This window comes from Condylostylus longicornis, unplaced genomic scaffold (genome assembly GCF_029603195.1).
Source record: "Condylostylus longicornis isolate FDR11 unplaced genomic scaffold, ASM2960319v2 ptg000038l, whole genome shotgun sequence".
NCBI lineage: Eukaryota > Metazoa > Arthropoda > Insecta > Diptera > Dolichopodidae > Condylostylus > Condylostylus longicornis.
The window spans coordinates 11,855,358-11,871,193 of record NW_026578007.1 but is presented as its reverse complement, the minus strand read 5'-3'; the positions used below and the strand labels follow the sequence as shown (position 1 = coordinate 11,871,193).

Genomic DNA, 15,836 nt, shown 5'->3' with positions numbered 1-15,836 from the left:
AATACTCTTAAAAGCATGGAGTTATTTTTAGGAACTTTCTTTTACATTTTGATCAATTCACTTTTGAAATCTTTTACTGAAAAAAAAATTTTGAATATTAAATTATTAGTCAATTGAATAGGAAATTCTTACATTTATTAAAAATCTAAAAGACAAAATTTCTTAATTTCGATAATACTAGAGAAATTGATAAATGTAATTTTTGATAGTTAGAAATTATGAGTCTTATCACATTATATTTTGTAAAACAAATATTAGTAGGTAATTGAAAGCTTATTTTAAATTAGTCTTATGTAGAGTTAGTGTAATGGTTGCTTGGTTCAAATTCTTGAAAGAAAAGAGATATTGAACTATAATAAAATAAGTTAAATTTACTTATGTATGTATATTCCTATGTATTTATATAAATAGATAAAATTTATATTAAATGAAGAATACTTGATTTATTTAAGGTAAACTTCAGTTAAAAAAATTAATTAAAATTATATTTTTTCGTAACAAATCTGTAATACGGGATCAAATCAAATCAAAATAAATACGAAATATGAAGTAATTACCTATCCATTTTTCATATCATTGAAGAGACTATGGTTAAAATATTTCTTAAATTAATTATAAAAATATTTCTTAAATTCTAAAATTTCTTCACAAGTTATTACAATACCACATTTTTTCAATTATTTTCAATTTAAAATAAAAAATTTTATTTGAAATTTTGAATTTTATAGAATTTCAATACAATGCTTTAATACATACATGAATGCAATGCAAATATGTATCCAAAAGTATTTGTTTTTGCCTAATATTCAATTATATAATATACATTATATAATCATCATTAATATCAGTGCTATCAATATCATTTATATCAATACTGCAGTAGTATAAAAGCTTTAGTAAAAATATCATTATCAGAAATCAGTATAATTTTTAGGAATAAAATGCACAAACATATCCATATGTACCAAATATATATGCGAGTGTAAGCCTAAATACAAAAACACAACGCTAAAATGAAAGATAAAAAAAATATAAATAGAAACCTAGTAAAAAATAAAGAAAAAAGAAAACTTAAACCTCTAGCGTCAAGTTCATGCAACACTACAATTTTCCTCTTTTGGAAAATGCAACGAAAAAAGAGAAAACATTTTTCTTTGTCGTTTTCCTTTTTGACTTCATATTAAGCAATAAGAATAAAAACCAAAATTGGGAGAAAAAAAGGACTGTACATTTTGCAGTAGTTTCGGCGCGATTCAAACATTTTATATGTACTTGTACTTTGTAGTATAGAAAAAAAAAATATTTAGCACAAGAAGACCTCAAGGGAATTTTCCAATAGTTCTATACCAGTTCTGTAACTCGTCGTACAACATCTCTCATACAACATTATAATTTTTTTTGCTAATTTTTTTTTTTGTATTATTTTTATTATTGCAGTATTCTCTTTTGATTCATAATCTTAGATTTAACTTAACTTATATGCTTATATTATTATACAGAGTGATTAAGAAACAAGTCAAAAAGGAATAAAATTTTTGTTCGGAATGTATAGTGTCAAATCGTAACCGTTTCTCAGTTTACAGCTGTTTTAAGAAAATTCGGCGAAATTTTAACATACCTGATTTTTATTTTGCTTATCCTTTTCCGTTTCAAAAAAGATAGAAACTTTAAGATATAGTTTTTACAAAGGCTAATAGAGGGGAAAGAACAGAAATAGAACATTATTTGGTTTTTCATGTTATTTTCGGAACAGGCTGGGGCATTCGAATTTTAGGATAATTTTAATTTTTCTCATTTTTTATTTTACTTTTTTTTTAGTTCCGTCTTAATTTCTCATAAAATTTTTTGAAACTTCCAATATCCTTTTAATTTTAGTCATCAAATATTAAAAAAATTTTCAAGGCTGCGTTAATCTTTCCAAAAACGATTCGTTTGAAGCGAATAGAACGAAAGTTATGAGCAAAAAAAAATTTAGGCATGATTAAATTTTGCGAAATTTTCTTGGAATTTTTGTAGTTCAAAAATGATTCCGATTTTATAGAATATTCCGAATATAAATTTTGCTTATTCTCGCCCATACCATCTTTACCATATGGAATATGGCTCCAAACTTATTACTGACTAACCCTGTATATGTATAAATTTTTATATGTCTAAACTGTGTGGTAAAATGACATGAATTTTGATGTTGTTTGATGCTTTTTCACTTGTGTTTATTTACTGTGTTTATTTGTAGATTTACTATGATTTTGACGATTATTAAATTTGCTTAGCATAATTTTTTTGGTTTTTATTAAAGTTATTAGAAAAATTAATAACTACTAATAACTACTCACCAATTCTATTCTACAATAATTTTAAGAATTATGAAAAGTTATAAGAGAAGACAATGGCTAATAAAATTTGAAAATTTAATTTTTTAAATAAAATTTTAATTGGAAATTTATTTTCTATATTTTACCTAATAATAAATATATTTTAATTTTGTGTTAATTAAATTAAACCCCTAAAATCTCTGGCCCAAGATAGAATTAATAAATTTAAATTAAAAATAAAAATTTTATAGTAATTTTTATTAAAAAAGGGTGAAAGACTTGAATTGAATTCAAGTTTGTTTTGATTACCATTGAGTTTTGAAAAGTTTCATATCAAGCTTTGCTTAATACCCTTATTATGATCGGTGAAGCGAATGGCTAAGCCAGTCGAATGGACTAGGCTAATCAATTTTAAATTATGATCGATGGATGCTTTCATTCCCCAGATCTTAAATGTTGCTACCGCAAGACATCAAATAACCTACTGAAAATAATGAGGTTAATGCCAAGTACATTGTTTTTGTGTTTTTGCAAAAACAATTATTGAATTTTCCTATCCTTTAGCAATGTCGGGTTTTGTTCTCCATTAATTTAATTAAATGCTCGAATTGTTTTTGGTTCCTTTTTTTTCACGCTTAAATTAATATTAAACAATCAATATTTTTTAAAATAATTTTTAGAATTTTATGAACTTACTTAACAGATAGTTTAGATTTTTCCATTATGTCATTATAAATGCTGTAATATTAAATAAAAAAAGACACTTTTGTATTATTTTGATTTTTGGTTTCATTCGGCAATCTTGTCACACAGAATTTTTATTCGACATATTTGACAGGTCATACGCCTAAAATTTAGGCGAATTCGCTAATCATAATACCAAAATTTCATATACGCTAAAAATTTTATTCCCTTCGCCGATCATAATAAGCGCCTAAAATTTTATTCTGATTTTCTTTAAAAGGATTATATTTGGTGAAAGTTTTTTTGACCAATTTTGCTCGTTTTACTCGTATTGTGTAAAGTTGTTCGAACTAAAACATACTTTATTGACAAACTCTTTAGGAAGAAAAAACGAAAAATTGAGCAGGAGAATATGAGCACTGTACAAACTTGATAAACAAACAACTAAGGAAACACAATATTCGGACATCGGAAACCAATAGTAAATATCAACTTGGGAGTTTGTTAAATTCGGCTAAGGATAAATTGAAGATACATGCAAGATGCGGTGTGTACAAAATCAATTGTAATAATTGCGATAAATTTTACATAGGACAAACGAAGAGACCCGTTACAACAAGACTTAAGGAACATTTAAGTGAAATAAAACGTGCAAGGAGAGTAGGATTTAACCGGATTTTCGATTCTATGGTTGCAAAACACATTTATGAAACGGATCACACAATCACGGAAGATAACTTAAAGGTATTAAAAGAGGTAAAAGGAAAATACAGGAGAGAAGTTCATGAAAGCATGCAGATATACAAATCAAACAAGGACTGCCTACTAAACACGGACGAAGGTAACGCGGCTACTTGGCTCTTTAAATTAATTATTTGACCAGTTTTAAGGTTTAATACAGGTATAAATTTAGTTTGTAAATAATAAAAAAAAAAAAAAAAATAAATAAATAATCAAATTCTAGATTAAGTCAGGTAGATTATATTAAGTCAGGTATAATATTCCTAATTTTAATAGATTTCAATTTTTATTGTTTGTTGTCTTAATTAGAAGAAAATCAGCTTTGATAAAGTGCGTATGTAGCGCACGAAATATATTAGCGAAAAATAAAAGTATTTTATTCCGAATAAAAGGAAGTTTTTTTTTCACACCAATAATAAAAAAAAATACTTTATTGGATTTAAAATTTCCAACATTGTATAATCTCAAATCGTTCTATCTTAGATGATTTCATTATATTTTATCCTTTTATATTTGAACGATTAAGATTTTTTTTTAAATTGGTTTAATATTCAAAATTTTATGTAAAAAATTTCTTAATTAATCTGAAATATTTTGCGTTTCTTGTACGATTTCGACTGTATACAATACAAAATACATTTACTTCCTTATTTTATAAAATTTTGGAAAAAAAAATTAAATTTAATTGCAATAAAATAAATAAAATTTAATTTCAGTTCTTTATCAACTCAAAATATTTGTTTAAATCGTCTAAATTAGTCTTGGCATTGTTACTTACTTGATTGCCATAAATTATTAATTTTTTTTGATTTACCACTCCTTTTAACGATAAATAATTAATTTGTGATTGTAGTTGCATACTGTTATATTTTTCTCCTTTAATACTATGTATAGCAATATAAAAAGTTGGAGAAGAGGAAATTATTACGTTTTTCTTATATCATTAGTAAATTGAGAAAATCTCATAGCTTAATACCAAAAAAAAAAAATATGATGTGATCCGCTCATGACCGATTGCATTCTAAAATGAAAAAACGGTAATGTAGTAAAGATCAAATTTCTGAAGCTGAGTTTTTAAAAAAATTTATTAGATTTTTTTTCTGATATATTTAGGTGTTCAAAATAAAAAAATTTTAATGAAGTTCGATAATTATTTTTAGATTTTGTAGAAAGTATGAATTTTACCCCAAAAAAATAAACGCTAGTCTACTAAAAGGATAGTCCTCGAATTCTTCATAGAACTTGCTAATATTTAAAACCCTCTTTTAAAACCAAATACACCCTGTATGTATATAAAATTTTATTTAATTCTTTTCTTAAATACAATAAAAAACGTACAAGATCAGCCTTTATATCAACGTATGAAATTAAGGTCTCTAGTTTCTAAAATCTGATTTAGCAAAGTGCTAATCATTTAATCAAAATCTCCACAACAAATTCAGATAATAGAAAATATTTTTTTTTTCAAAATCGGTCTAACTAAAACTCAGATATCAGAGACTATTGACTGCCAAATATTTCGCTATACTTTGTCATTTTTTACTTCTCCAATTCGAGAATGTTACCATGTTTTACTTCTCCAAATTATTGTTAAAAATTCTGTTATATATAAAATTTGATATGAAAATAACACCTCTCATAATGTGAATGCAATGTGATCAAAATAAAAAGTCCAAATTTTTGAAATTATTTTTTTGATTTGAAATTTTTTAATCTCTAATTTTTTTTTTGTTTTCTTATCAAAACCTTGACATTTTAATGTTTTTAATGCACTACTGGTGAATTGTTGTGTACAATTTTGTTTTAAAATTCTACTCTCATCATCCATATATATATATATATATAATTACTAAATATATGTAAACAATTTGTGTGATGAAAAAATTTAAGATTATTTCTTTCACTAGAATTTGAAAAGTAAATATTTTATTTACTACAGCTAAAACAGAAATAACCTAAAAAAATCACATTTGACACTATTTAAGAGCGTTTTTTAAGAATTTAATAAAATGTATTAATAAGAAAAATGCAATTATTATGGAATTAATAATTGAAAAATTCAAATAATACAGAAAATTTATTAAATTCTTTTCAAATAGTAGCTAATATGCAATAAATAAATGCAATGATGATTAAAGAGCTAAAAAAACCCCTTAATATATGCAATAATTTTTAAATTTAATTTTTTTTTTCTTTCTACTTAATCTTTGTTATTTATGTCAATTAGTCTGGAAATTTTTGCGATTTCAAATAGAAATTTAATATAAATTCTTTTTTTGTTTTTGATAAAATTGATCAAATAATCCTTAGAACTTTATACCAGCTTTTTTTTATGTATGCATGGATATGTACATACATTTGATTTCGAAAGGATAATCACATTGAATTTGTTACAGATTTCTTATATTTTTTTTTTAAATATTTCGATTACTAGCTTAATTGCAATCTTTATTATATCTCATATAAATTATATAACATTGGATATTCACAATAATATAAGAATATTATTTTGAATTTCACTAACAAGAATAAAACCACTTAAATAAATAAATTCTTTCAGACTATATGCAAATTGTTTCAAAATTAAAATTTTATAGAAAAATAGCAAAAGTTGCAAATGCAACAATGTATGAACTCATACAAGTGAGTATATAAAATCCAGGGAAGATATCATCTCATTATTAATCATTAAATTATGGTATACAATTCTGATCAACCAGATTATGATTAATCCTTGTTATTAACCTCATTTTGAATTAGTTTTTCTTCTTTTAATTGAAAATCAATTTTAAATAGTAATTTGTTGATTCTGATTGTATTGAAAAATATTACGTGCTTATTATTCTTTATATTTGTACCGTTTAGAATGCATTCGACAAGAAGTTTTTTTTTTTTTTTTTGTAATTTGTTGATTATTGATAAGATATTAAGGATACAATCCCCTTTGTATTTTCACAAATACTTATAAAAATCTGCAGAAACTTGAATACTTTATTTAAATTCACATTTTCGTAACACACTCTAGTATAATTCTTCAATATACGTTATAACATTTTACTATTATGCGCTCGTCTTTCAATTTTTAATTTTTTTTTTGCAGTAGTAATGAAAAACAACTTAAAAATTCATTTAGAACTTAAAGCACAACAGTTTGGACTTATCGAGTGTTTTAATATAGAGCCTACATAAGTTAGAACTAAATTATCAGGAATCTCCGCAATTTTATAGGAATTCATAAATACATATTCAAATTGTTTTGAAATAATACACATATTTGGAGGGTAGTACCTGATATGAGAATAATTCGGACTTAAAAACGGTAGAGTTGCTATAAACGTATATAAATAACGAAAATAACGGAATATTTTAGAATTTTTTAATAAAAATGTGTACAAATATAGTACTTTTACAAATAAATGGTACAATTTTATTTTAGGGCATTTATTATGCAAGCGTGTTAATTAAATATAAACATTATTCTTTTGGTAATTTTGTTAAATTACCAAAAAAATGATAACTTTTTGGCCTTACCTACGAAGAGTGATAACTTTATTTTCGTTTGGTAATTTGGTAATTTCTTCCAGGATTTGATAACTTTTTTTGTTAGTTCTTGATATTGAAATTCTTAAATTCTTTTAAAACAAAAAAAAAAAAATGTTGTTGACAGACTGCTTCCTTCTTAACATTGAAAATAACACTTTTTTTTTTAGTATAGACTCTATACATTTCTAATAAAAAAAAATATAATTTGTTTTCAAACATCATTGACAAGTTTCCTTTTCCAACAATTTCACTGCGATTTATAGAAAAATTTCCTATTCATCCAAAATTATTTATTATATGCATGTATAGTCTTGCATGTCATATAGTCATAGAAAGAACTATGTTCAACAATAAAACAAAAACACACTATGTACTATGCTTAGTCAGCATAGATTATTCGCTGATCAATAAGCATACAATAGAAGGGTTGGTTATATGTGATACTGCATATAATAAGAACGGTTATGTGATGACACCAAATTTTTTATATACGTCAAGTTTTCAAAAAGAATACCATGTCTTCTCCATGATAGAGTAACGTACAATAAACAATATTTTTAGCGAGATTTCGGTCCGTCTGTCTGTGTACTTGTGTATTTAAAATTGAACTATACTGATGAACTTTTCAGAGAGTTCAAAGTGTTTAGGGATATTTTCCTAATTCTTGTAGAACAATGTGTCTCCAAACTAATAAATATATTTTTTAAGGGTCGACCACTTTATTAATCGACTAATGTACTAGCCATAAATAAGTTTTTTTTTTCTCGACTTTCTCGAATTTTACAATAATTCTTCATAATAGTTCGTATACAGTCTTGTTGTTTTCCTTAGAATTTTTCTTAAAATGGTAATTTTTTAAGTCGAAAATTGTAGTTTTTTTTTTTTTTTTACTCTCACCTCTGAAGCAACGTTGTTGTCAAGGGAAGACGACAAAATAAATAAAAATTTGTACAATTTAGTTGTTTTTTTTTTGTTGTTTTTATTTTGCATTATGATTTGTAAACTATGAATTTTTAAATTGACTTTTTAATTGAATTTCTTATATAATTCTTTTTTATATTTTTATATATATATATATACATTTATTATATATGTTTATATAATATCTATATGTATATATGTAATTAAATGTATATGGGATTTTTTTTTGATTTTTATTTTGTTTTCTCATTTACAATTCATTTTAAAAAGTACACGTTATATATATTCATATAAGATATATATGATATATATATGATATATATATATATATGATATATATGTGATATATATATATATATGATATATATATTTGATATATATGATATATATATGATATATATGATATATATATGATATATATGATATATATATATGTATATATGTATATTCATATATATTTGAATTTATTTGTAATTGATATATGTGTATATTTATATGTATATACATTTATTTATATATTACAAAAAAAAATTATTAGAAAAATCCAATAAATTTTTTTCTTCAATTTTTCACTAAAATTGTTCTTTATATTTTTGTGTATATATATTTAATTTGTGTTTATATATTTATTAATACATATACACATACATAATATGTATATATATTTACATTCATTGCTATATTATTTTATTTATATATATATATATGTAGATATATAATTTCTTTTTGTTTTTCTTAAATATTTTTTTTTTAATTTTTATTTTTTATTATTCTAATATAAATTTTAAAATCTACGTTTTTTTTCACGAGTAAGGTGTTCCATATATATTCGTTGCATGAGTTTTGAATCTCAAAAATTGTTTTTTGTTTAATTTTTTTTTTTTAATTATTAAATTTAAATTTAAAAATTAAAAATATCCTTTTTTGGTTTTTTTCTCTTTTTTTTTCTTCTTTTAATTAAATATTAAATAACAACAAAAATAATAACAATTAAAAATAAATATAATAAATAATATAAAAATTAAAAATTTTATAAAAAAAAACAAAAACATTCGAATAAATTAACAAAAAATATTTAAAAATATAGGATTAATTATTAAGTAATAATTAGAACTTGTGTTCAGTTACAAAATAAACTTAAAATTTTAAAAACGAAAAAATAATATTGTAGTTTATACATTATTAAAATTAAATTGTGTTAAGAAAATTGTACAAATGATCAAATTCTAATTGTTAAAAATAAAATTTAGTCGATAATGTTAAATGCCAGTCGACAACATAATTGCATGTGATGGTTGCAATCAATTGTCGATTTTTAAAAATGCCACATGACGATCTAATGATTTCTGTCATAATTTTAAAAAATTCTACCGCGAATTACAAAAAAGCAATAATCGCCAATTTAATTTTGTAAATGCTTCTCATAGTATTTTTATTTAAAAAAGTTATTTGTGTCGAAATTGCAGCATAGATTCAGCCGCTTTTGCAATTTTAAAAACATTATATTCAAAAATTAGAGCAATAACAGCATTTTCAGATGTAAATGCTGATACTGACTTGAGGCATGTGCTATGTTTTGCGAAGATTGAAAATTATAATGCTTTGGCTAATTGAAACATCGATTAAGATGCAAAAGACCGAATAAAAAAATATAAAGAGATCTCTCGAATCATCAATAAAATATTGAGAATTGGTCACATTTTATATTTTAATTTTATGAAAATTTTTTGTAGAAATTAGTTTTTTGTATTAAAAATTGTAGTGATCAAAAAGTTCAACAAATATGATTTAATTTTTTTTATATTATAGTATATAAACTATGGCAGGATATCCACTTACCTATAGATAGAAAACCAAATGACGCACGGAACTGTGACATGACTATCATCATAGATAATCATTCATTAAAGTTGGAATAATTAATTTCACTATTTAATCTAATTAATTTTAAAAGAAAATTAAATATTTAAAATGAGATCAAATGTTTTTTCAATTTAAATTAAAAAACCTATGGTTCATTAGACTGAAATGGGTGATGGAACGATATGCTCAACTAAATCTACTACCTATAACTAAAACGATTCAACGGAATCAAATTGACTAGAAATGAAGATTAAACTTTGAACTTAAATGTAAAAGTAGAAAAATAAAATTTAAATTTTAAATTCAATTATAATTTTTAATTCCGATTTTGTGAATTAAAATTAGGCGCATTGTTTTTTTTTTATAATTGATAATTTTTTTATTTTTGAGCATTAATTTTGCTATTCGATAATTTATTATTGCTTTATGTGGCTTTTAACAAAAGATAAATTTCATAGCTAGTTCAAAGTATATAACTAAGAATAGAACACTTATATACAAATAGAGCACTGTTCTATAGGGAAATCTTGTTATGTGTTCATACGAGTAAAAATTAACTGATCAATTGAAGATTTGACAATTAATTTTTATATAAAATGTTAAGTAAACTAACGGAGTAAACATATAGGTAATTTAATTAACATTCTCAACTCTACCTATTTTTTTGTATAACCTGTGGTGTAGTTGGGTGTAAGTCATATAAATTTAGAGTATATGTGATACATTTATAGTGTTTTATTTGAAGTAATGCCCTTACGGAACATTATTGCTGTGGTCAAGAAATTTGGTTCAAAACTTAATTTATACACCATTTTGTTTTACTATTTTTTTTTATTTCCAGGATAGAATGGATGTATTACAATTTCGCAAAACTTTTCTTATAGAAGACTTTTGTAAATAGACGCTCTAATTCGTTAAATATAGGCATTCAATATACTAATATTTTTGATTCCATTTAATGAATAACTGAATTGAGTTTTAATTAAATTATTTTAGTCGACTAGAACAATAAAATCACATATAATAATAAACTTAAATAATAAAATTATTTTCTAAAACAAAAAATTAATAAAAAAATCAGGAACTTAAAACTTATATAATATAATTTATATAATAATAATGTTAAATATTATACAGAATGTTCGAGACTAGACAGTACTCCTGAAGCAAAGCAATAGAATAGTTCCACACAAACAAAAAACACCTAATTTAATTTTCTTTTTTAGGTCCACCTTTACGAGTTAGGCCTAAAAGTTGGAATTTCAGAATATCGTTTAATTTTAAGATTTTCATTGTTAACTCATGAAATATGACAGGCAAAAACAAATTTGATTTTGTATTTTCGCTCCTATGCAAAACATTTCTGTTTTTTTAGAAAATATTTGAATATTTGATAATGAAATAAAGATGAGGTAAATAGATAAGATTTTGTTATGGAGACAAAACATGTCAATATTGCATAATTCTGAATAATAATGCTTCAAAAATACGTTTTTTTTAGCTATTTTTTGATATTGTGATCCCAGGCTTTCGTCTGATAGGCTTTTAATTCCTGAAATTTTTTACAACATTATATTACATTAAATTGAAGTTCAAAATACAAGATTCCATTTCCTGAAGAAAAAAACATTAGGTGAGTAACGAGTAATTATAAATAAATTACGATATATGTTACGATAAAATTTTTTAACTTTTTGCATTTAAATACTTTTAAAATTAAAAAAGTGTTCAACACCTGTCGTCATAGTATTATTATTAAAATTTCATTAACTTTAAAATTAGTATTCAAAGTTGGCTTTACAGGCCACATTTCCCAAGCTATCCATAAAAATGTAAAAATCAGACAAATTTCCAAAAATTTCATCTTTCACAACTCTTATATTTCGAGAAGGAGGACCAAAAAGGTAAAATGTTACTCGGTGTTTTTTGTTCGTCTAGAAGAGGTATATCCCACTTTGGGAGTACTGTTAAGTCTCGGTCACCTTGTATGTGTATAATAATTAAATATGGAAATAATAAATAAAATTTTGTAATTTTTTAAATTTCTGTTTTGCCTAAATATTAAAATTTTTTTTTTTGTTTTAAATAAATTATCAAATGTTTACTTAATATATATATATATATATAATATAGGTATATATAATTGTATATTATATAATTGTTTGTCAATTATAATTGTTTTTGTTTTCTTTCAATAATTGCTTTTAGAATGTATATATAAAAAAAATTTAGTTTTTTTTTTTTTTTTGTTAATTTTTTTTTGTTCATTTATTTTCGAAAATATATATATGTGTATATATTATATATATTGCCAAATATTTCTTTATTTTTTTTTGCTTAATTTTACATTATTAATTTTTTGTTTTTAATAAAATTTTTCTTTTATTTTAAATTTTAAAATATAAATAATTGTTATTTATTAAAAATTTCTTCGTTAATTTTATGTTTTTGTTTTATAATTGTTTTCATTTTTTTTTTTTGTTAAATAATATTGCTTTTAGTATTACAGATTATTAATTTATTTATTATTATTTTTATAATATATGGTATGTAATTTTCATTATAAATATTTTTATTATTATTATTTTATTATTAAATTTTTGTTTTTGCTTTTCTTTTCTATAATATTTTTATTAAATTTTTTCTTGTTTTATAATTGTATAATTTTTATAATCTATTATACAATTGTTGTTGTTTTTTTTTTTCAAAAATAATAATAATGTAATATGAAAAAAATTTAATTGTATAAAATATAGTATTAATTTTGAATTTGAATTAATTATAAAATTATATATTATGGTATATTAGAATTACAGATATTTATGGCTCTAACAATGCACCGAATTGCATATGCACAGGAGTTACAAATTCAAATATACATAACAAATAATAATAAAATATTTATTAGTAAAATTATACATCTCATATACTATTACAATAGTGATTCTTTTTAACGTGTCTCCCACCGTTATTCAAAAAAAAAATATATATATATATTTATTAGTAAAATTATACATCTCATATACTATTACAATAGTGATTCTTTTTAACGTGTCTCCCACCGTTATTCAAAAAAAAAATATATATATATATATATGCGTTCATGGTTCGTTTACCAAAAAAATTCAGCACCAAACTAGCGGCAATTATATTTTATTCTATAAAGGGATCTCTTAATTAAAAAATTTTATTTAGTGAGATCCATAAGTCCAAAATTGTATAACAGAGGAATAATAGAGACAAGATTGAAAGAGGCACGAAATAAATATTAGCAAACAAAAATAAAGTGTTCTTTTTCGTATTAAAGGGAATTTATTTTTTTTTTTATTATTTTTGAAAAGCGTTTTTTGAAACAATAACCAATTTTCTTATAATGTGTGGCTCGATAACTATTGTAAGTGACACTGTGTAAGCGATAACTATTGTAATTCGATTTCGTTCGTATAATAATAAATAAATCATTCTACTATATGCGTATTCTGTCAGGTATAATAACTGGTTATTTTAACTTATAAAAAATGAAAAAAAAAAGATAAGCAAAATAAAAATAAGATTATTGTATTGTGTTATACTAGTATGTTAATAAAAGCAGCCAACATATTAAATAATAAATTCGGTTTTCTTGATAATTAACTCCTATTAAAATATGATTAACGAATTTTAAACAAAGTGTACTGATTTTCGTATTAGAACACTCGAAACTGAATTTAGTTCAAACCATATGGTTTAGATTCTTCTAGTTTGACATTTCTACTTTAACTTTTCGATTTTGACTAACTCTTCTATTCTGACTCTGACTTTATTAATCTGACTTTGACTCTTCGACCTTGAGCTTACAACTCTGATTTTTTGACTCTAACTTTTTGATCCTAACTATTCCATTCTAACTCTTCTACTCCAAATCTGATTCTTTGAATCTAATTTTTTGATTTTGACTATTCGACTCTATTCCTTTAACTCGAACTCTAACTTTTCAATGTTATACTTTTTGACACTGCCTCTTTTACTCTAACTTTTCGATATTAGCTCATCTACTTTTTGACTCTAATTTTTCTACCCCGACTTATCGGTTTCGATTCTTTAACTTTAATTCATCTGTTTCGACTCTGACTTTTTGATTTTGACTAAATAGAACTTATAACTGTTCTACTCCGAAACTGACTCTTTAATTCAAATTTTTTTATTCGTACTACTCATCTATTAGCTTTTTATTCTATTTCGACTCTAGCTTTTTTATTCTGACACTGAATTTTTAACTATAACTTTTTAATTCTGACTAGGATTTCTCTACTATAATAATTGCCATAGCCCATATTTAAATTGTATTTGTACATTTTTAAATTTAAATTAAAAATTTTTAATATTTAATTCAATTTTAAAATTAATACTATATTGTTGCAATTAAATTTTAATATTTAAAAATTTATTCTGTTTATTTGTTATACATATGGATATAGAGAAAATTTTTATACATATGGATATAGAGAAAATTGTTATACATATGAATATAGAGAAAATTGTTATACATATGGATAAAGAAAAAATTGTCATACATATGGATAAAGAAAGGGTTGAAAATTAAATATAAGAAAAAAGAAATAACGAAAATTGATATTTTATACAACCTACCTTCAAAAAATTATTCAATTTTGTTATACATTTTGTTATACTGTTTAAGTAGTAAACTTTTATTTTTGTATATCATTATTTTTTGGTAATTATAATAATAATTTTAAAAAATAATTTTTGTTTTTTTTTTTTAAATTTCTTTTGCAAATTTCTTGTTTTTTCTCTTTTTTATAATAGTTTATATAATTATAATTTTATTACAATATTTTCTATTTTAATTCTTTAATAAAGTTTTTCATTAATAATTGCTTTGAATTTGGATTGATTTTATGGTTTCATTTTTTGTTTCATCTTTTGTTTAATTGTTGTTCTATTTAAAATTCTATTTAAAATTCTATATAGAAGAAAGGAAGGGGGAAAAAAATAATTTTATATTTTATTTATTTGTTATTTTTTTTAAAGTATGTAATATTGTTTTCTCTTCAAACTTACGATATACTAAGAAAATTTTCCGGTTTTTGGTTTTGTTATTTAATTATAAATGTTTTTCTTTTATATGCTTATATTATTATTATGTAAAGACGTTTATATACATAAAATATATATATATATATATATTTGTATATAAACCAATAATATATATTATTATTTTTTTTTTCATCATTTTCACTAAAACATATACATAATACACAAGTTTTGGTTTTTTTATAATATTTAATAATATTACTGCCATCTAAACACTTTGTTTTTTATTATATAATATTATATAATTGTATATGTATAAATGTATATTTATAATGTATAATAATTATATATATATATATTTATATAATTATATATAATATATATTTAAATAAAATTAAAAATTTGAATTATAAGTTTTATTATTTTGGTGTCATAATACGTAGCTATTCACATTCATATTTATTATTAATATAATATAATTGTTATAATTATGTATAATAATAAAATGATACTCGTAAAATATTAATGTATATATGTATAATATAAAAAAAAAATGTTTACAATATAATGCATAATTATATATATATATATACCTAATAAATATTATGTATATATAATATTTATTTAATTAATTATATTATTACAATTTTTTTTTAAGTAAATATTTTTTTTTACTTCAAAAATTTTATTTTCTACTATTATTATACTAAATATAATAATAATAATAATAATAAC

General features: G+C 22.2%; 1 pseudogene; it reads right to left on the bottom strand.

The window, feature by feature from the left end:
- Positions 1-810: 810 nt before the first annotated feature.
- On the bottom strand, positions 811-15,779 carry LOC129608939 (uncharacterized; annotated as a pseudogene).
- Between the last annotated feature and the right edge of the window lie 57 nt (positions 15,780-15,836).